General features: G+C 45.6%; 1 pseudogene; it reads left to right on the plus strand.

Annotated features, from left to right (window-relative positions):
- Positions 1-2,428: 2,428 nt before the first annotated feature.
- LOC119376839 (translin-like) lies at positions 2,429-12,502 on the plus strand (annotated as a pseudogene).
- Positions 12,503-20,905: the final 8,403 nt, after the last annotated feature.

The following is a 20,905-nucleotide window of genomic DNA, read 5'->3' on the forward strand; positions in this document are numbered from 1 at the left end:
CGGAGCCGCTAAGGCTTTTCGTTATGCCGTGCAGAGTCGACAAGAAACTCATCAGCGGCTCTGGCTCTCTTCCGCCTCTTCTTTGTGGTCTTCGTGCTTAGTCAAGCCAATTAAGCCAAGCTTGGTTAAGATCAAACTAATTAAACCATGCCATGTGTTAATCACGTTAATTAGTCAGGCTAATTAAGATCTTGTTAATTAAGATTAAGGTCTTGTTAATTAAATTAGACCCACGCTGATTAGGACTTTGCTAATGAGGATCACGTTAGTTGAGAACTTCTTAATTAAGATCATGGTAATTTATGCATTGCTAGTTATTACCATGTTAATTAAGATCTTGCTCATAAGCTAGGTCGGCCGCAAGCTCCGCTGTCATTGCAGCCGCGCACCACTAGAGCAAGCTGCCAACACTTTTTGTCCGTTATCGCCTTTTGTTCTCTTTTCTAAACGCCGCTGAGAAAAGATTATCAATTGTCACCTGGTACCCCCTTCTTTTCTGTATTTGCAGAAAGATGTGAATTGCTAAGCGAAATATTCCGATCAGATGTCGTTGCTCTTCGCTGTTATAACGCCTTTCATCCGATTTCTCGGGAATGCGCTTCGCGTAGAATCAAGGATGCCGCCTCGGCTGCCAGAAGAAAAGAGAGTAAAGCGGGCGTGGTGTCCGGTTCTCGTAAAAGCCTAGCAGACGACAGCTGCCCAGGATTGCTCATGGCGCGCATGCGCGTATTCTCGTTCATTTCGTCGCTGCGGTCCGTTGTGCGGCGCTTATAAACTCGCCGGTCGACGCTCGCGCGTTCTGGTTAAAAAAGTGGGCGTCTGTACCTGTGTTATGTCGTGCTGGGAGCTCTGTTTAGCCGAGGAGAGGGCTGCACATGTTGACAGCTTGGGAGCAGAGAGTAGACTGACGTCTATATGCAAGTAAAAAACTAAAAAGAGTTCAGGCCGAGTGTTGCGAGAAATTATTTGAGTTTTACGAAAATAAATAGTGGGAAAACTCAGGTTACTCTGCCGAAGGCGCACCAAGTTGGGCTGTGAATTTAGGGTCTTTTTTTTTTTTTTTCTAGAGCAAGAACCACTGAATTGGAGTAGAAGGTATTAGGCCGAATTAAAAGATGATAATAATGAAGAAAAAGTTTTTTCCATCTTTGTGGCGCCCAGGTCACCGCCCCGTTATAAAGGGGACGCTCATCGCATCCGTCCATCCATCCAGGTTGGGGACGTGGAAATTTGTGGTGTTCACCTTTTCATAGGAGCTGCAGATATACAATATATTTGTAGAAAGAAAAGTGCCGGTCATATCAGGTCAGCTTGAAGAGCTCAGAAGCTTAAATTGTGCAGGGCTCATTACTTCTAAATAATGTCAAAGGATGTAAAGAGATACAAAACACCCAACAAAACTTAAAAGCTTGGCTTGCAGTCCACGATGCAGCGTTGATTAATATCTCATTTACGGCAGCATATGGCAGTAACTCCGCCTCCTTCGTAATTTCACGAGATGTAGAGCATACCTGAAACATCTAATGACGCAACTTTTCCTACTGCATGCATTTTGACCGAGGGCGGAACCTCTTAACGCTCCACAATACTATGGTTGTTCTCGTTCGAACAGTTGTTTCTTCCCAGAATTAGTTAGCCATAGGCAAATACGGGACTCGGTCACTCATCAAATGATCAATCGACACCAGCAGGTCACGGGTAAAAAGAGCTCGGATAGACTTTTGCGTTGTAAAACACCAATAATTTACGGACTGCCGCAGTGGTGTGGTTTATGAAGTTCCTTTTAGCTGCGGCCCTTTCTACGTAGGGCAGACAGGCCACCGTGATAATCATTAACTGGAGGATCACCATCTAATCATTCTGGCGTTGTTGAGATTGTAAGTGCACGCCAAAATTCGAATAAGTGCCGTTTTGTACAGTCACAGGGACGAAGAAACCCATCTAATGGCTGAGTAATTCGGGCATAGCAATAGTAGTGGAAGCGCATGCGTGAGCCAGCCATCAATACCTGAGCATGCGCAGACAAGTTTTGTGCCTGCCTTCTTTCTGCCACTGGGCGCCCTTTCATTTGACAGTCGGCGTTTGTGTTGCCTCGTTCTCTTTTCCTCTGTCCTTGTTTGCACGCCAACTTTCTTTCGTGACGAGACCATTCAAGCGACGCGCTCACGGAGCAACTCGCACCTAAGCCACCTAAGCTTTCGGTTTCGGTGCTGATAAAGCAATTCGCTGTATGAACACATAGCACCTAAAAGCTGAAAGCCTACATTATTGTATTATGAGGGTTGATTTACGTTTTATAAAATGCATGTGTCAGCAATAAACCGTAATAGGTGATTTACCTCAAAAACAAAACCTTTTTTGTATGCGTGGCATGTGGCATATAGTTGGCATGTGGCAACGCTGTGCAAACGACTGCGCGTGCGCGTTCTTATTTAGTCCATTCTGAAGCGCGTGCCGTTTGTGTTTCGTTCTGCGGCCGAGCTTTTATACATTTTGCCTAAGGTTTATTGTCTTCCTATTCTCCACCGTAGGGTATTAGTTCAAAATGTCCCACTCCGTGAGCGATGTGTTCCTGTCATTTCAAGAGCATTTGGACGGCGAGCAAGACATTCGCGAGGCGAGTAGTTCTTTCTCAACCGGCCCTGTCAAAACGCACCTCGCGTTTTCGTCTTCCTGACGTTTGTTGATATGATATTGTAAGGGTAATTTAGACGTAACAGTTTATTTTCTCATCTCTTAGGGAGTGCAGTAGCACTGTATTTAGAATATATCCTGTCGTATAATTACATGTGCGGCTTCGCGAACGTTACCCCGGCGTTTCTAAACGTTCGAATCGTCATCATCGCATCTAGTAAGCGATCAGTGAAGCAGCGGTGGTTGGCTAAAACTCGCTGCATACGCCTGTCTCAGCTCATAGCTTTAGCTGAGCACCAACAAGCTGATATGTTTGCTAGCGATTGAGGTTGCGTTCCAATGTGAGATTGTACTTCTATGCCCCGCAGGTTTGAAAGTCGCTAAATTATTCAATTGCTTTAGCAACGCCACTGCCGCTCGGAAAGAAATTGATAAAACGACAAGCACTGCCCAGATATGTGTAAATTTTACACATCGTTACTGTCGCGCGTGCCTTTACGCCTATTGAACCGCAGAAAGCTGAGTTTGTTAGCAAGTGTTCATCATAGAACGTAGGACGTGCATGCACGGTCTAAAAAAAAAAAAAAAAAAAAAACGCAGCACAACATCCGAACCGCACACATAGGAAGTGTTGTGTGTAATTACTATGGTGTTGGTGCAAACCTGCTTTGTCCATCGCCACCTTTTTGTTTTTTTAACGAAGATATTCGAACTTGCCACTACAGTAGTGCTTATGGGAACATACTCATTTTTCATATTTACCAAGCTCTTCAGTATGGATAGGATTGACAGGAACCTCCCAGTGGAATTATAAAGGCAGTCGCTTTACTGAAGTATTCTGTCAGTGTCTGTAAGTGTGTTCTACCCTTTTTCCCAATAAACGTAATTACTTTTGTATTCACTAGACTCACATTCAAGCCTAAACTGCTTGTCTTAAGTGTCGTGTATCTGTACTCTCTCCTTTTTTGATCTGCCTTCCTGCAATAATACCTGTCAAGATTGGCAGCATATCTAAACAATGGTAACAACCATGCACTTTCCTTGACTCCTCAGTGCTCTGGTAGTCGTATATGTTAGTGCCAATGCTTACGCCAGAAAAGTTATTAACTATCAAATGACTTCGCGGCAGTGTGCCAAAGGACGTGGACACATGCAAAATAAACATAAGACAATGCACAGTGCGAATTTGCAACAATAGGTTTATTTCCATTTTACAGCTGTATTTGTACCACTCTTTCCCATGTGTGCATGTCCATTGACGCGCTACCACGAAGTTTAATAATGAAATACCCATGTAGCCGCCCTTAGCACAATGGCTGGCGACATGTTTGTCTGTACCTCTAACCGTGTATCGTTGAAGCGGTTTGTGTTGATAAGGTGGAATCATCATTACAGGAAATTCGCCTGGCAGTGCGGGACCTAGAGCAGACAGCTCGTGGCATTCTCACCCTGCTGCAGGCCATCCACCAGCAGGCTGGCATTAATACCAGTGAGTCTGTCATTTCTAAATACTTCAGCTTAATGCCAGCTTAAACAAAGACCATACAAACTGCACTGACTTGGAAATCTGCAGCTTTCCAGATAAGGCTTTTGTGTGGTGTGCTCATCATGCGTTCCCATGTACTTAGATTTTCGTGCACAATAACCCCTTCAGGCACTGTGGCACCATTTGTAAATTATAGTTGTTTTTAACAGTTACAGCCAGCTAGGGGCCATGAAGGAGCAAGACTTTGGTTGAACTGAACCTCCTGCATATTCAGTGTGTCTCCATCTAACTTCATGCTGCACATTGCTGCAGTTGATTACTTTTGCTGAAGGCACTACCACATTCGAAGAGTCGTTTGACATGTCGTTTTCTGAGAATGTCATCGAATCATAATTTTCATTTGCTCGAAATGAATATAACCAATGACAAATTGTACATGTACTTCAAGCCTCATATATGATTCTCTCTATACAGAAGTAGAACATGACCGACTTCAGGATAGATACAATATTAATGACAACTAACAGACAATAAAAAAAAGAGCCCTTAAAAGTCATCCTTCATTCAGAATAGATAGTGTTTCAATTACACCCTGATTATAAATATGGAAACATGCACAAATCCACACATTATCACCTTCTCCTTGTTGCAGAAGAATATTGAGTGCCTTGGAACAAGTTATGTAAATGTGACACTTTAGAGACAGTACATCATAATTCACACCTGAAGAGGCTAAAGAACTTCAGGTGTTTAAGATTAATCACAGAGTCCCCAAATATGGTGATTTCATGGTCATATCAGGGGCTTTGGCATGCAAAACGCCAGAACTTTTTTTGCCAAGATGACTCTTCACATTTAGACCAGGATAGCAAATGACAAGGTTGCATAAAGCTCAGTGTTTTCACAACGTTAAGGCAAGCTTTAAGGGACAAGGCGCATAATTTATGTCAGAGTGAAAGGTCAATGTGTGAGAACATCGAAAACGTCAACATTATCAACAGCAGTGCTCTACTAATCGAGAAATTAAGGTAAATCTACGACACGATATGCGCCATGAGTGGGACATTTTGGAAATTATCCCGATGACGTCAAGAGTCCCGAGTACAATTAACCACTAGTAATCAAACTAGTTTCAATAAAAGAAGAACCTTCTGTGGCATCACGTAATAAAATGCTGCTTGTTCGTTTCGGCTTGGTTTATGATAAAAGAACCTCTTGGCATTACCATGGGGAACGGCACGGGTGGTTCAAAAGTTCCGTTTTCGCCGAGCTGCGCTTTGCTCACGTAGTCGCGTCTCAGTGGTAGTTTCGGTACCATATACTGCTACGTGTGCTTGGCTCTCGCTATTTCGCACTGTTGATACTACAGTGTTAACTCTACTTATGCTGCTGGCCAAATTAAGCTCCGTTACAGTGAACTGTACACTTTTGAAGTGGCCCATGGCTGCGTTTTGGCTAGGTTGATGGCTGCTGTTGCGCAAGAAACCGTAACGTCAGCGGCCAGGCAGTAAAGGCGGGCAACGTTGGGCACGGCAACTGCTACGTCAGAAGGCCCGTTCAGGCAGGTGATTTGAAGTGCTCTAACGCCGTGTGGACCACTAAAATGTGATTTTCTTTCAAAATGAGCATTTCCTTGGCACAAAACAAGCATTACGAGGTTTCTTTAACGCTATTTCAACAATCAACATCGACTTAATATTTGCCTTTAGTGTCCCTTTAATGACTGTGTTATCACCTGCATTGATACTTTGGCAAATTTAGTTCGTGCATAGATTTGAAAATATAGTTTTTCATTATGATGGCAATAGCGACATGTAGAATCCTCGGTGTCAAAGAATTTTACGAGTGACTCATTCAGCAGGCAACTCAATTTTCTCTTCAAAACATCTACATTTTACTGAAACAAGGCTGTTGCACCTGAAAGTGCCATCCCCTCCATACCACTGTTAACTTTGCATTGTCTAACACTGTGCGTGAGCGTTGCATGTGTCCCTTCAACTGTCCACAGTTCCCGAGGTTTGTGAGAAGAGCAAGGCACAGTTTGCCACTATCAGGGATCAGTACCAGGTGCTCAAGTCCAAAGTGCCTGAGGGGCAGTACTACAGGTCAGTACTGGCTTTCATTCCATTCTGTCATACAAACACCTTGAAGTTGGAAAAGTAGCGTAGTTTTACTTCTTGTGACCTAATGTATTTTATCCACCTACGTTGACTTCATATTTACAGTATGTAAAAAATAAATAATAAATAAAAATACTGAAAAGAATGGATGTTACACACATTTTTCTATCAGTGAGCCTCTGTCTGTTTATATGCACAGGATTAGTTACCGTATATTGCCGATTATAAGTCCAACTTCCAACCCTTTCTAGGGGGAAAAAAAGTTGACTCCGAACACAGCCTCATGCTGTGTTCGGAACACAGCCTCATGGAGTGATGCAAGACACATTTATTTGCCCGTGGAACATTGCTTACGAATCGTCGTTGTTTGAGAGAAGGACGCAGTCACGGTCATTGCCATTGTGTGAGCCACTGCTGCTGCTCGCTGTCGGAACGGGTGCCGGTGGTACTGAGATTCCACACGTGGAAAACGCCGCACGGACCATGTCGGTTGGCAGTCCATACCAGGCATCGTTGACCCATTTCTTGGATATACTTTGAACTCGGTTTGCGGGATGCACATATCCTTCGCGGCAGTGCGTGCTTTTGCTTCAATATCACGTAGCAAACACTCAGGCTCTTGCTTCTCTAGTCGTGAACCCAATCTCGAACCGCCTCCTCAACGGCAGGGTATCGTCCAGACTTCGGTCCGTGAAAGGAAGGGCGTGTAGCAGCGCACGCGAAGATCTTGGTCCTTTGTTTTCTCCGTTCCCTCACGCACTTTTCCGACTCATCAAACTTGCGCCCTGCTTCAACGTTGCTTTCGACTCGGCGTAGCGGTGGCATCTTGCCGTCCATTTGGCAGCATCGCAAATCACGCACACCACTGCTCGCAAGCGAAGCGAAATGCAAAAATGGTGAACAGGCGTGAGCGCAAAAAGACACGAAGACGCTTGTGGGCGCATGTGACTGGTCACGTGGTTTAGTTCCCCGCAAAGTGTTGCCAGCCCACACGGCGCTGCCAGCTTTTCTCTGGAACGCCGATGGTTTGTCAACGAATCATTTCTATTGTGTGAAGACAAGACTGCGGGTACATTGCAAGATAAATTCCTCTTTATTCGTAAAGCATCGTTCGCCCTGTATCAAGGTTTGAAATGCTGCTTTTGAGACCGTGTTTCCCAAGCAGTTCGCATTAATGCCACGCGGTGGTGATTTTTAAACGTGCTCGTAGTTTCGCCTCGCATGGTTTCGCTATAGTTTCGCGATTATCGTGGCAGATCGCAAAAATGTCCGGCTCCGGAAGTGGCGTGGTTGGTTGGGAGATAGCTGCTGCCGCGACTCCGCTGCCTCTGCAGCTGATGTTATCGATGCGTCGAATAGCAGAAATCCGAGGACGACGACCTTTCGCGGACCCCACAGATAAGCGACTTCATGATTCCACGTAAGGTAGACTCAGATTATACGTCGACCCCGAACTTTGGAGGTCATTTTATGAAAAGAACGTCAACTTATAATCGGCAAATACGGTATGGGTCAAAATGCTGTTAGTACTGGGCTACGTAACAGTTGTGAATTTATGTAGATAATCAGGCACAACAGGTGCTACATTTCATTACAGCATGGTAGTAAAAGCTCACAGGGTCCCTTATGCATTAACCTAAGATGATTCAAATGCGAAAGCACTTTACTGTGCACTTTATGTCGCACGAACAGTGCTTTTTAAAATTTTTTATTCATACAAACACTGCAAAGATGAAGTAAATATGCTGCTCGCACATCGAGCCACGCTTGAGAGAAATGCTGTTGCTTCTGTCTCTCTCTTTTTTCTTTTTGTCACGCCAATGTCGCAAAGACCAAGTGAATGCACAACTCATGATCACTGCAACTGTTTCTTTCTTTTTTTTTTGCTTCATTTCACTCGCACCGGCTTTTCACTCAAGTTCATGTTCGCATTATATGAAAGGCTTTCGCCCTAATAATGAGGAGAACCTCAAAGTATTACAAGATTTTCCAAAGCTCTGAGTGTGGCTGTCACACAGACAAAGCTACGTACATGTCTACACTGGCTGCAAGGTACTTCGCAGGAGTGTTTCACACTGGCACTGTGGGACAGCAAGTGTGGCAGCAAGTCAGTGCTGCTAGAAACGTGTTCGCTTCTACTCTTGTGGTAGTGCTTTGCCCTAGTCTAGCACTTGACTGGTAGCACTGCAGGTCAGTTCAGCACTTGATTGTATTTGCAATGCAGGTTCCATGACCACTGGAGGTTTGTGACTCAGAGGCTGAGCTTCCTTGCAGCCCTCACAATCTACCTGGAGGAAGAGCGTCTTGTGCAACGTGAACAGGTGGCTGACTTGCTAGGCGGTGAGTTCGATCTCTCTCCAAAGTTCGATCCGAAGCAAGAAAAGAAATTGTAAACAAGATAAGAAATTGAATTTGCCTGCATCATTTCAGAGAGCGAGTCATATGGAGAAAGCCTTGAATCAGTAAACCTTACAGTTTTCCTGTGCCCCTTTTCAAGACAGGTTACACTGTGTTTAGTTAACGGGCTCCAAACAATGCGCAAATGTTAAAGTTTTGGTCTAATTATTCAATGGTACGCAAGTAATTTTGCACATGGGGTGAATTATTAAGCATATGCCTTAAAAGTATTTGCAAAACACTGCAGAGCAAATGTCATGTGTATGTAAATTTCACGATAAAGTATTAGTTACTGTGACACCTGAGTTCTTGTATCATTCGGACATGTACGACTATAAATGTTTTGTGTGATTCTCAGGTGACATGCACAAAGTCTACTGCAGGCTTCATTTTGTGATATTTTAACTGCACCTTTTGCCTTTGCAGTGTGCATAGAGCAAGACAAGGGCTTCCACTTGGATCTGGATGACTACCTGAGTGGGCTGCTCATGCTGGCTGATGAGCTGGTTAGTTTTTGCTTCACTTGTCAGACTGCTAGGCTGAAGCACACATCCAACGTTATAAGTGCGTTTGTTTCTTGTGGCACCATTACAGCAAACCAGTGCAAGTTTTTTACTAGGTAGCTCTCATGTTACTGGACGTAGCAGCTAACCATTTTTTCAGAGCACTACTTTATTTAATACAGTACATTTCTGTTAGCACAATCTTTCAGTTAAAGGGACACTTATTTAAAACAGTGAACTAATTTAGACTGATAAATTGTTAAATTGTTGTTTGAAAACTATACTATCATTAATTTCACCATTGCTGGTCTATTAATGGAAGAGAAAATGAAGGTCAGATTCATTCTTAAGTTTATCGCCAGAGTCTCTGGGCATGAATGTCAGCATCACGTCACAGACTTCAAAGTGTTTTTTTCATACTTTGGCAACATTGGCTCAAGAAAATTTCCTGAAAGTTGTGTTAAGTCTCTGGCCCACTAACAGGACAGTGTACTTCATTTTTACCGATTACAAACTGCATAGGCACTGTATACCCTTCCAAATCTATAACATCACAGCAAGTTGGTGCGGGAACTTCAAAGTGGCGTCGCCACCGGCTTTTTCTTTTTGTGTGTTTTTCGCTAACTAAGTGCATTCTTCTGGCAGGAGGTCCTATTGGAATTGTGAAATGGTAATTTCACAATTGGAAATGGAAATACACTAAAAGTCGGTTTTTCTTTTTAACCCTTTCCCTACCGAAGACGAGCTGAGCTTGTCCACACAGTTTGTACCGCTCCTACCGAAGACGAGCTGGGCTCGTCCACCATGAAACAAGGGTTTAGTGGCGCCGCAGTTAAGCTACCCTGATTCATTGTGCTGTGTTCTCTTTGGCTTCAACAGATAGCACAGTAAAAAATTTCAAAACACGCTCAAAGCATGCATTTTGGCCGAGAAAGGACTTTATTCATGTAACCAAATTAGAAAATGGCGTCCTCCTTTGTGCGCGAGCGTTGCGTGCATGCCGGGACAGCTTCGTTAAGTGAAGAATTCCAGTTCTGCAAGTGTGGCAGCAACTACACATGGCAGCATAGTTTCTATAAATCATTGTATTCGGACGACGGCCGTGTATCGATGCATCGGCAGTGAATGTCCTTGATGTAAGCAAACTCCCATCGGCGCATCCAAGGTTTCTTTCACAAACTCGCTTCCTTGCTCTTTTAGATGCGAAGTATCTTAAGGCGGAGCTCAATCCGGTGGTGGTGGTGGTGGTGGTGGTGGTGGTGTGCGGCGTGACCACCCTTACTGCGCATGCGCATACCCTCCACACACCTCCTCTCCACTCATTCTCCCCTTCCCCTCTCCACTTTCCCTCTCCCTCCCCCTTTCCACTCTTCCACTGAAATGCGGGCTAGACATGCCGAAATTCTCTCCTGCGCAACGCCGCGATGAGCTCGAGCGCATGCGCGTCCCTCCCCTTCTCCCTCTCTCCTACGCTGCCCCCCTCTCGCCCGCCTGTCGAACGCGTTCCCCGCTCGCCCTGTGAGAATTAACGGCCGGGCTAAATGGAAGATACGACGCGCGTAGCGTCCCTCTTCGCGTTCCACGACACGAGGTCGGTAGCATGCCTAACGAACGCCAACGAAACGCGATCGTGCAAGTGCTCCGGCTTCGCGTCGCTTCATGGTCCCCTTTAGCGGGAGATGGTGTAATTTATTTCTTTGATTTCAAAGAGGCATTTTCTGCACCAAAGAGTGGAGAGGCTAGGGCACTTTCCGTAGTGCAGTGCAGTAAAGACAGTCGTCTGCACATTTAAAAAAATATATTTTGTATGTATGTTGAGAATAAATAAGTGCCTTTGGATAATTTTTTTCGTTGTTTCAAAACCATAGAATAAAATGGGCAAATAAAACAAATCTGTATTTTTGTATTGTTCTTGGTCAAGAAACTCTGTAGGGAAAGGGTCCCTTTAATTATAACCTGACCCTCCATACCAGCGCCAGCATGTTTGTATAGGCCAGAAGCTTTGTTATTTAGATTATGCAATCAGCCTGTGGCGAATAATTCAGAATAAGCAGCACATGTGTCTGACACCAACTGCCACGCTTATGGCTACAGCATAAGTCTCGGCTGTATTAGGACATAAAGCACATTTGATATGCACTATTTTCTGCCAAAAATGACAATTTCTTGGCTTGTCCTTGGTTGGTTTTTATGAAATCACGCCATGAATTATTAGTATTTGCCCTATTTTAATGTATGCACTTTTGATTTCATGAAAGTTATTCTGAAAATTGCCTGCATGGATTGATTATACAAAACTGAAGTTGTGTCGCAGCGTTAGTAACAGCCCACTATTGACAAGATGGTGTCAGAAGTTTTTGCATAGCCTGGCAATGACAATGTCGTTTTCATTGTTTGGTTATGGAAGCTTGTTCAGAATTAAGTTGCTTTACGTGCTAAGCTGTTGGCTATAGACTTCAGTCACTTTTCCTTTTTTGTTTCACTGCTCCAGACACACGTCTATGAAACAGGACAATCTGGCAAAGTGGTTAATGTAGGCATGGATCAACATCTTGTTTGTGATTGAAATGGAGTGTTTTGAGACATGCATAATGTAAACTGTGATAGATTGTAAGGATGGCAATGTATTGAGTTTTTTATACAAGCGTACAGAGCTTTTCGGCAGCAAGGAAAGTGGGTCTCTTAAGTGCTAATTCTCGTTGTTGGGGTTACCATTGAATCCAGGTGCATGTGTGCTGACCAGTCAAGTTCCAATTATTCAAGGAAGGCCGACTCTAGATTGAAATTACAATAGTTTGAGAAAATGTATGAGTGCTGGCCACACCTTCTGTCAGGATCAAATAGAGCATTTGAATTAAGTGTAGTTCAATTAACAGAAGCCTAATGTATGTGCAATAATAGTAGTATGTTTGCTAAATCAGTAATCCTTCACCAGCGAGGATGAAGTTGCAGTCGTGCATGATTTTTGAGCAGTAATGCATTGGGGGCCTATAATATGACCCTATCTTTTTTCTGTAGAGCCGCTTTGCTGTGAACAGTGTGACTGCCGGAAACTACAGCTGGCCAATGAAATATCAACATTTGTGACCGAGATGAATTTGGGATTCCGACTTCTGAACCTGAAGACGATAACCTTCGCAAGAAATTTGATGCACTGAAATACGATCTCAAGAAGGTGGAAGAAGTTGTCTAGATCTCTCAATCCGCGGACTCAAGCCATCAGGTGATGCTGACTTGGTGCCCAAGAGTGGCTAAGTGTGTGTTTCTCTTTCAGACATGGCCGTTGACTGCCTCATCTTATTCTGTTGTGTTTGTCATCACATTCTTGTTCATTCATTTAGTGGCAGTGGAAGCCACTGAATAAAAAGTGTTCAATTTTGCTGATTAAGTACTTCATGTTCTGGCTTTAATATGTCTGTAAGCCCTGAAAGGTGCTCCAATTCTTCTCATCATGGTCAGTATCAAGTTCTATTATTTGTTTTGAACTTAGGTGTGGTGTATTAGGAGTTGTGGGTTTCCAACAGTGAATGGAAGGCACTGTGGTTGTTTTTCAATGCTAATTACCGTATTTATTGTGTATCGCAAGTCTCATTTGTGCTGATGCACTGTAACCCACATGCAGGTTCATCTTATTGGCCACTCAAAGGCAGCATTAACATAAATTCATTGAGAGGACCAGTGTTTCAGTGCGGCGTTTACAGTGGGTCATTTTGTGATGAGCTGAAAGACGGTGCTTCAATTTCAAAGATGCAGTTCACTTGCATGGCTTGATGTTTTGTGAAGGAACCATGAGGATAAGGGACTTTTAGCTGTGCGTATACTTCTTAACGTTACCATGTTACTGGAATACTGGATTGCGTTTTCCATGTTACCGGGATGCATGTTTTAGAAAAGTTTTAGCTCCCCGTTGTAAACGTTTACTTATGTACGTGAACGTATATCTTTACATTTGCGCAAACTACTAAATGGTGATGATAACTGCATTGAAACTATAATTTAGGTAATATTGAATTACCACTGCGACAGTCATAAGAGAAGTTTTTAGCGTTTGCAGTATCCTGGTATATGCAAAGGGGTGTAGGAATACTGGATTACTGGACGATGGTGTCGGCATCTTGTGGCGCTTTGTGCAACCACAGTCATGGACACGCTTATTTTCTCTAGTGTTTTTGAAGGATAAAAATGATTGAAAAGGCAACCCATTCGTAATTATGCCGCTGCAGGGCACTTAGGAGTGCAAGTAGAATGCACGATGTCTCTGCAATAACAATTTTGTGCTTGCGTGGTTCATCTTGGCTCCGCTAGATGGCGCCACCTATACAGCCTGTCAGGGGCTTTAGGCCTCTCACGTTTACGGAATCGGTATTCTAATTTCTAGCTCGCTCTAGCTTCGGTAATCCAGCTGAAACAAGGTGAGCGCAATTGGCGCTCGCACTTCGGCTTATTTGGCTCGGCGGCTGGAGTTTCCGCAAAGCGAATATCGCGAGTAGATGCGAAGGAAGGTGGATTTGCTAGATAGGGCTGTAAACGTAAGTGACCTGTAGTAAGGTACACATTTGGGCTGGTTGGTTCATGATTACGAGTGAAAAACAGCGCTAAAAAAAGACTGGACAAGAAAGGACACGAAACCACGGCGCGAAAGGACAGCGCCGTGGTCTCGTGTCATTTCTTGACCTGTCTTTTTAGCGCCGTTTTTCCCTTGGAAGTGACGTCAGTTCCTGTCTTCCGTCCGCCATCACCGAGCACATACGTCTCAGTGACCGCGCGTGTTTACGTTCGTGCGTAGATCGTCCGGCGTAATGCGCGTGTTTTGATCGTTTGCCTTGCGCTTATGACGAACGAGAATCGTTCAGTACATTTTGCAGCCTGCTGTGTCGTCAGCGGTGTCGCACGTAATGGTTGAAACAACTTCGCACGAGTCACCTACAGCGCGCTGTTCGCCGCCTGCATTTTGCGGCGCTCAAACTGCACAGATTTTGTCGCTGATTGCTGCATAAAACCATGGTCAAATAACATGTTCAGTGATGGGAATGGCCAAAAGTGTTTTGTATCAGGTTTTGTAGCAGGAAAAATGATGATTTGTAGCAGCTGCCCTCAGTTTGTAGCAGGTTGCGAAAACGAAAAAAAAAAAAAAAAAACAGGTCAGGTGGCGTTTTAATGCTTTTATTATACAATAAAAGGAAGTATTAAATACAGTGTGCGCATGAGTTCAATGACGGCGCAACTAACGCAAGCTTTAAACAAAGCCTAGGATCACAAATATATGAAAACTGGTTGGCACAAAGACGCAGGTACACAATACATGAATGTCACTTCCATGAAACACACTAAGCTTTCTTCCCTTTTTTCTCCGCATGCAAGTGTGGCATACACTCGGCCATCTTTTTTCGTGCTTGAGCAAGCACTGCTCGCCCACTCTCGATGTCAGAGAAGTTCTTCAACTTCATGCCCCGCTGAATCAACAAGTCAGCATTTTTAATCAGCCGTTCTGCCTCAGCCACTTCCTTTTTGGCTTGGTCATTGGTAAGTTCCACATTCAGTGAACTTTGCTCTGCATCTATACGCATACGCTTTGATGGTCGCTCTTCAGCTGCAAGGCGCTCCGCATACCGTCTTGATGCCCCCTTGACAGCCTTGATGACATCGGAATTGACTGGAAATGAGCACGGGTCACTGTCAAACCTCTTTGAATATGACATTATGTGACGTATGCCATTTACGCTTGAGAGAGAAAGATTTGACCTGTCGTGCAGGACTCTTGAGTTTTCACTAAATCCACGCTCAACATCGCCATTGCCATACGGAAGTGATAGAAGTGCCTTGACTAGCTTGGACAATAGCGGATATTTTGGCCCACCCTGACCATCTTTCATGATGAAAACTTGATGCCGGTATTTGTCCAGTGGCATGTCAGAACCTGCATGTAACTGGTTCAAATTTAGCACCGTCAATTCATCAAGAAGAGATGAAACTTCAGCGGGTTGAACCACCTGGGGTGCACACTTTGCAAGATATCTGAAGGAGTCTCTTGAAGATTCCGCACTATGATTGCTCGGATGCAGGCACCTGACATGTGCAGCATCTGATTCTCAAGAGGAAGTTTTGCCATCAAGTACTTCGAACATGTAATGTAGAACGACCTTGCTCCTAGCCGAAACGCAGCTTTCTCTGCAGCAGTCCAGGTCTTAATAGCTTCTTCGGTGTCTGCTCCTACCTCTACATGTTGTTTCCAGTTCCGAGAGGACTCAACGTCAATGAATGCAAGCTGACTGCCTGACTTTGCTTGAAACACTTCGGTCCTTAAAAACCTTCCCAAGATTTTTTTTAGCAGCATCACCATTTCATCATAAAGAATGTGAAGCAGGGGTTCGGTTCCCTGAAACAGTTTTAAGAACCTTGTAAGAAGTTCACCAGCATTTTTCACAAACAGAGCCAACAAATCCCCTTGACGGTGGCCTCCGAGATAAAGCGGCGCATTGCCAGGTAATCTCGGAGGCTATGCGTAGCAGCTTTGGAGCAGTTCTGCTCATTTGTAGCATGGATGTAGCAGCTTTCACGAAATGTAGCAGGTTGGAGCAATGGTGCTCATTTGTAGCATAGATGTAGCAGCTTTAATGAAATGTAGCAGCTTGGAGCAATTGTAGCAGCTTTCCCATCACTGCATGTTTGGCGCCCAGGCGGGGTTCGTTTCATCGAAGAGCTAAGAGGGCCTCCCGAAAACCAAGGCGCGATCGCCGTTTTCAATTCGGTGCTTCACGTTTCGACAAAAATTGACCTCGCCCATAACTCCGTGGTGATACACTCGGCGGAAAGGTGAGGAGATTCGGAAGCATAACTTGCGTGTTATGAAGTGACACCCGCACACACAAACGTTGTGCAACGTCTGAGGTCCTTCCTGTTTACGCGCCAAACGCTTTACGCGAGGTGTCGTCGGTATGCTTGCGGGGGAGTGAGTTTCAGTTGATTCAGCGGAATTTAAGATAACCTTTTATATGCGAATGCATTTCTTACCAGATTGCATTTTGCGCGAAAAAGCACGAAGGGAAGGACTACGAGACGAGCGCATACTAACAACTGCGTTCTTAGTCGGGCTATGTAAGGCATCCGGCGTTGTCCGCGCGCCTCTCCACTCTCACTCTCTCTCCCATAGCAACAGCTGCGGGCGCGCGCGCTTATCCTCGCCCCTAGTAAACGGAGCAGGTAGTGCGGGCGGAGTAGCGGAGAGTGAGTGGAGAGGAGGAGCGCGCTCTGGCGTGTGAGGGCGCTCGCATCGTGGGAGCTCGGCGGAGCTCCCGCGTGTGTGGAGAGAGTGTAGGAGAGGGTAGGTGCAGTGCTTCGCCGCTCCTCTCGCCGTTCGCTCTCTCTCCTCCCTGCGCCACCGCCTCAATGCAGTGCGTTTGAAACGCGTTTGTAGCGTTTGTGTTGCCTTGGCACAGCCTGAAAACAGCGCGTTCTAAACGCGTTTGTGCTGCATTGAAGGCGGTGGCAACATCCCTGAGATGATTACGAACGCAGTAGGAAGCGTTCGTTGAAAGAGGCGCCCAAAAGGTAGACACTTAAGCGCGTCGATGTGTCCATCTTTACGCCATTAAGATTACTACGCCGTGTACTCTCGGCACAAGAAATGCATTCGCATTTCCTCACGATTCCCTTCGGGGAGGTGGGGGCATTTTTTTAAAATAGTTTTTCTTCTCACTGGATGTGTGCGCAGGCGCGCTTGTGGTGTACTATGCTTATATACCTATGTTTTTTCCGAATAAAACCAGTTGGTAGTGAGCGCTCGTGTAGTCGTCTTGTCTTCTTGTGTCCCGCCCATTTGCGCTCAATCTATAACAACTGTTTACGCGCCATGTGCTCCGCTTCTCGGACAGCTCTTTCGTGCGGTCGCACGGGTTTGTGATCACGTTTAGCAAACAGTACGTCCCCGCGTCTGGTCTTTTTCTCTATTATTGATTTCCACTTCTCGTGCAGCAGCCAAATATCGCACAAATCGCCGTTGTGATGTGCAGCGTTGACGGGAAATGCGAGAGTCGCACAGCTTGAGTCGGTGTCGTCTGCTGCCATGTGCTCGGTAATGGCAGCGCATGCCGCGAAACCCTATCCCAGAGTTCCGCGGTATTTACGTTCCGTAAACGCCCGTACATGCGCAGATTCTTTCCGGTATCCGGTAACGTAAAGAAGTATACGGACAAGCTGAAGGCCCCTAGTACCATTGTAGCAACAGCTGTGTTACACCCTCTACTGTTCCTACAAGGGTGGGGGGGGGGGCAGCGTTGGGGGTTACGCAGCTCCGGCAACACCTGCGCACTTGGAGTGGCCGGGCGCGGTGGCGCGCGCGCTGTCTTGGCAAGGATTAGCTGACGGTTCATAACTTTGTGCGTATACTGTGTTCTCACCGCTCAGTTTGCATTGAAACGGTAGACAGCACGAAGGGCGCCAAGCGTACTTTTCCTCATTCGAACCGGTCCCATCCAATATGCGTGGTTACGGCACTGCAAGTATTTGGCAATAATGGCGGGCCGAGGACCCCCGATGCATTCCAAAAGCTTCCCACATCTACCCGCGGAAAACCTGGAACCAAAGGCAGGCCGTTATGAGCAGCACGTCATCGTTTCATTTTCATTTTTGCCTCGATTAATGGATGCAAGCAAGGTTCGCAATTGCGAAGCTTGTTTTCTTTCGCACTCGACGGGTGCGGCTGCTGCGGTGCGGCCGCGCGCGCTTTGCGGCGGCTTCGCGGGCGCGCACCGCCTCGAGATCCGCCTGGCGCCGCGCTCGCTTGGCGGCAGCCTCTCGCTCCCGAGAGGCTCGCTTGCTTGGCGCTCGCTTGGCGGCAGCCAGGCGGATCCCGGGACGGGGCGCGCCAAGGACGCCGCTGCGAAAGAAGCGGATCCCGAGACCATGATTGCTTCAGGAGCTTCGCCCAAGCTCATCGTTCACCCGTAGATATGCTGTAATTTTTTTTTGCCATGGCATACAGAGCTCAAAATGACGATCGATCACATTTGCCTGCCCGACCTCCACATCATATCAAGGAGGGTGCCCCCCCCCCCCGATAAAATTTCTGCCTACGCCCCTGGAGAAAGTGGGTGGACCTGTGAGGCAAGTTCGCCCATAATAAACAAGCTTTAGAACGCAGTTTTAGGCGCCCGTTCTTGCGTTGAGCTGTGTCGGCGTCATCGTAACCGGCAGAACGAACGAGGACGAAAGAGAGCGAAGGCGGAGCGCAGCGGAGGATGAAAGACTGCGATAGCGAGGAGGGAACGACAGTGGCGAGACGACAGGTTCCGCGGCGCCACAGTAGTGCGCGCCATCGTGCGGTCGCCGATGACGTACCATCGCTATGGTATAGGAGACCGGTGCCACCACCGGATAACAGTCTAAACAATAGTGAGGCAGTCGCATGGCGGCGCCTGCAAGCTGGAGATTTCATAAACCCGGTCTGGGCATATCATGTTCAGACAGATAGGCAACACGATAAGTGCAAGCAATGTGCGGCGAGAGGGACCTTCGACCACGTAATCTGGGGGTGCGATAGCTCCTCAGGGCCTAAAACAAATATAAATTGTAGAGAGGCCTGGAAATTTAGCCCTGCTGCGGAGCGAGGACCCTGCTTCACAGCAACAAGCCATCCGCCTGGCGGAAGAAGCCGCGAAGAGTCAAGACCTCTTTACCTGCTTCTAATCGCGGAGGTGCCGGACCCCGTCACCTAGGCCTGTGTGCCGGGGACGGGGAGTAGGGGGCCTCTTTATCTGGCGGAAAATAGTCGTTATCATCATCATCATGCTGCGAGGGCGTCCACCGATACCATATATGGAAATAAAGCTCTGCATGAACGAATATGTGTCTGCGGCGGGCTGTTGTGGAATGCGCCCACGCGCTGCCTTTCGCGGTCTCCCGGTTAGCGAGGCAGTTGCGCCCCAACTTATAGCAACACCTAAATAGCTGCGCTCAGAATTCGCATTAGGCAGTATCGTAATCATCGGTGACTTTTTTTTTTTCCCCGTCCCTACCAGGGCAGGAGAGTACGCTTCATGAGGGCCGGCCTCCAGCAAAAGAAATAGACTAGGACAGGCCGCGTAATGCAAGGACAGACAGCAGGTGGTCATTATATAACTAACGGAATCGATATACGACGAGATGGGGGAACACAGCCGATGATGGCAACACCAATTTTCTGCACATCCAGAGAGAAGAAAGCAAAACGCTTACCAGCTATAATCAAGATCTATGCTGCGTGTCATTATTGTCGGTGCCTTGAATTCACAGACGACATGCATGGAGCACAGGAGCATAGCAGTCCTGGTAGGAAAGTATCATGTAATGAGCATTAAATATTAAAAAAAACATACGCAAGATTCATGACGAAGTTATTGTTAAAGGACAAGATAAGCCGCAAAGCTCTTCAGTAAGAAAAAAATAGAGTGCACGTGCGTGCATAGTGCGCATGCACAGTGCGCCGTCTCCATTATGCTGCTTATAGGCGCAACATGACGTCAGCGCTTGAGCGAACCAATCTGTGCTCTCCTATGTATGATCGGTTCTATTATTATTATTATTATTATTATTATTATTATTATTATTATTATTATTATTATTATTATTATTATTATCATCATCATCATCATTTTGTGCTAAAGAAACCAAACCAAGTCTTCCAATAGAGGAAAAACCATACGGGTAGAAAGCAATTGATCTAAATTGTGTAAACGATTCTCCTAGACCTCTAATCCTGCTAAAAATAGCGGCAAACCGCAAATCGTTCCTTAATTATTTGATATTTTTTTTTATTACGAGGCAAAGGATGGTTGCGTGGTAGCAGGACAGCAGGCCGTAATGCTAGTAGCCGGTGGTTCAACCTGCACCCCTCCTCCCTTCCGAAATTTTTAATTCTTGCGTTTTGTATGTGTAATATATGCGCACGCATACAAACATACGCACGAAGATAAATCGAGGTCGGACACCCCTTACCCTAACCCACGCACATACACCACTACAAGAAAAAAAAAAGAAGAAACAATTTGGCTACGCCTTTGTCTGGCTGCTAGGCCTCACGACTAGCCCTTTAGTAAAGCAATGAATGGGCCTAGTTGGTGCACGTTCATGTTGACATACGCTTGGCATAACAGTTACTCAAGAACTAAAGAACCACGAAGAAAGAAGAACGCACGTACGTCCACTTGTTCGTCTTTCTTTAGTCCTTGAGTATAACTGCTATACCTAGCGCATTTCAACATGAACGAGTAGTCCTGCATACAAGACAACCCAGCGTGTCGGTACGAATGCCAGAACGTTGTGGTGGCCTGCTACAATGTGATTACATAAATATGAACGTATAGAAAGTCCGTGTCTCGTATAGTAGGACGTATTTTGGAAAATTCAAGCACATATGTTAGTACTGTGTCAACAGATGTCTTTCTGCTTCCTTCGGCCGTATCATTTGCAAAGGGAGCTCGAATTTGCTGCGCACTAACTTTCGAAATAAATTCCAGTGCGCATGTAAATCACGTTTCTTCATTGAAGAACCGTGTCATCATGCACCAATATATATATATATATATATATATATATATATATATATATATATATATATATATATATATATATATATATTGGTGCATGCTGTAATTTGCGTTTATGGAGGGTGTGTCATCATGCAAAGGCATGATGACACACCCTCCATAAACGCAAGAAAAAAAAAGAATACTAATTTTACTGTGGAATATACAAAGCCGCAGTTCGACTCATACTTCAGAATGCTTCCT

The sequence above is a fragment of the Rhipicephalus sanguineus genome, unplaced genomic scaffold (genome assembly GCF_013339695.2).
Source record: "Rhipicephalus sanguineus isolate Rsan-2018 unplaced genomic scaffold, BIME_Rsan_1.4 Seq244, whole genome shotgun sequence".
NCBI classification, from domain to species: domain Eukaryota; kingdom Metazoa; phylum Arthropoda; class Arachnida; order Ixodida; family Ixodidae; genus Rhipicephalus; species Rhipicephalus sanguineus.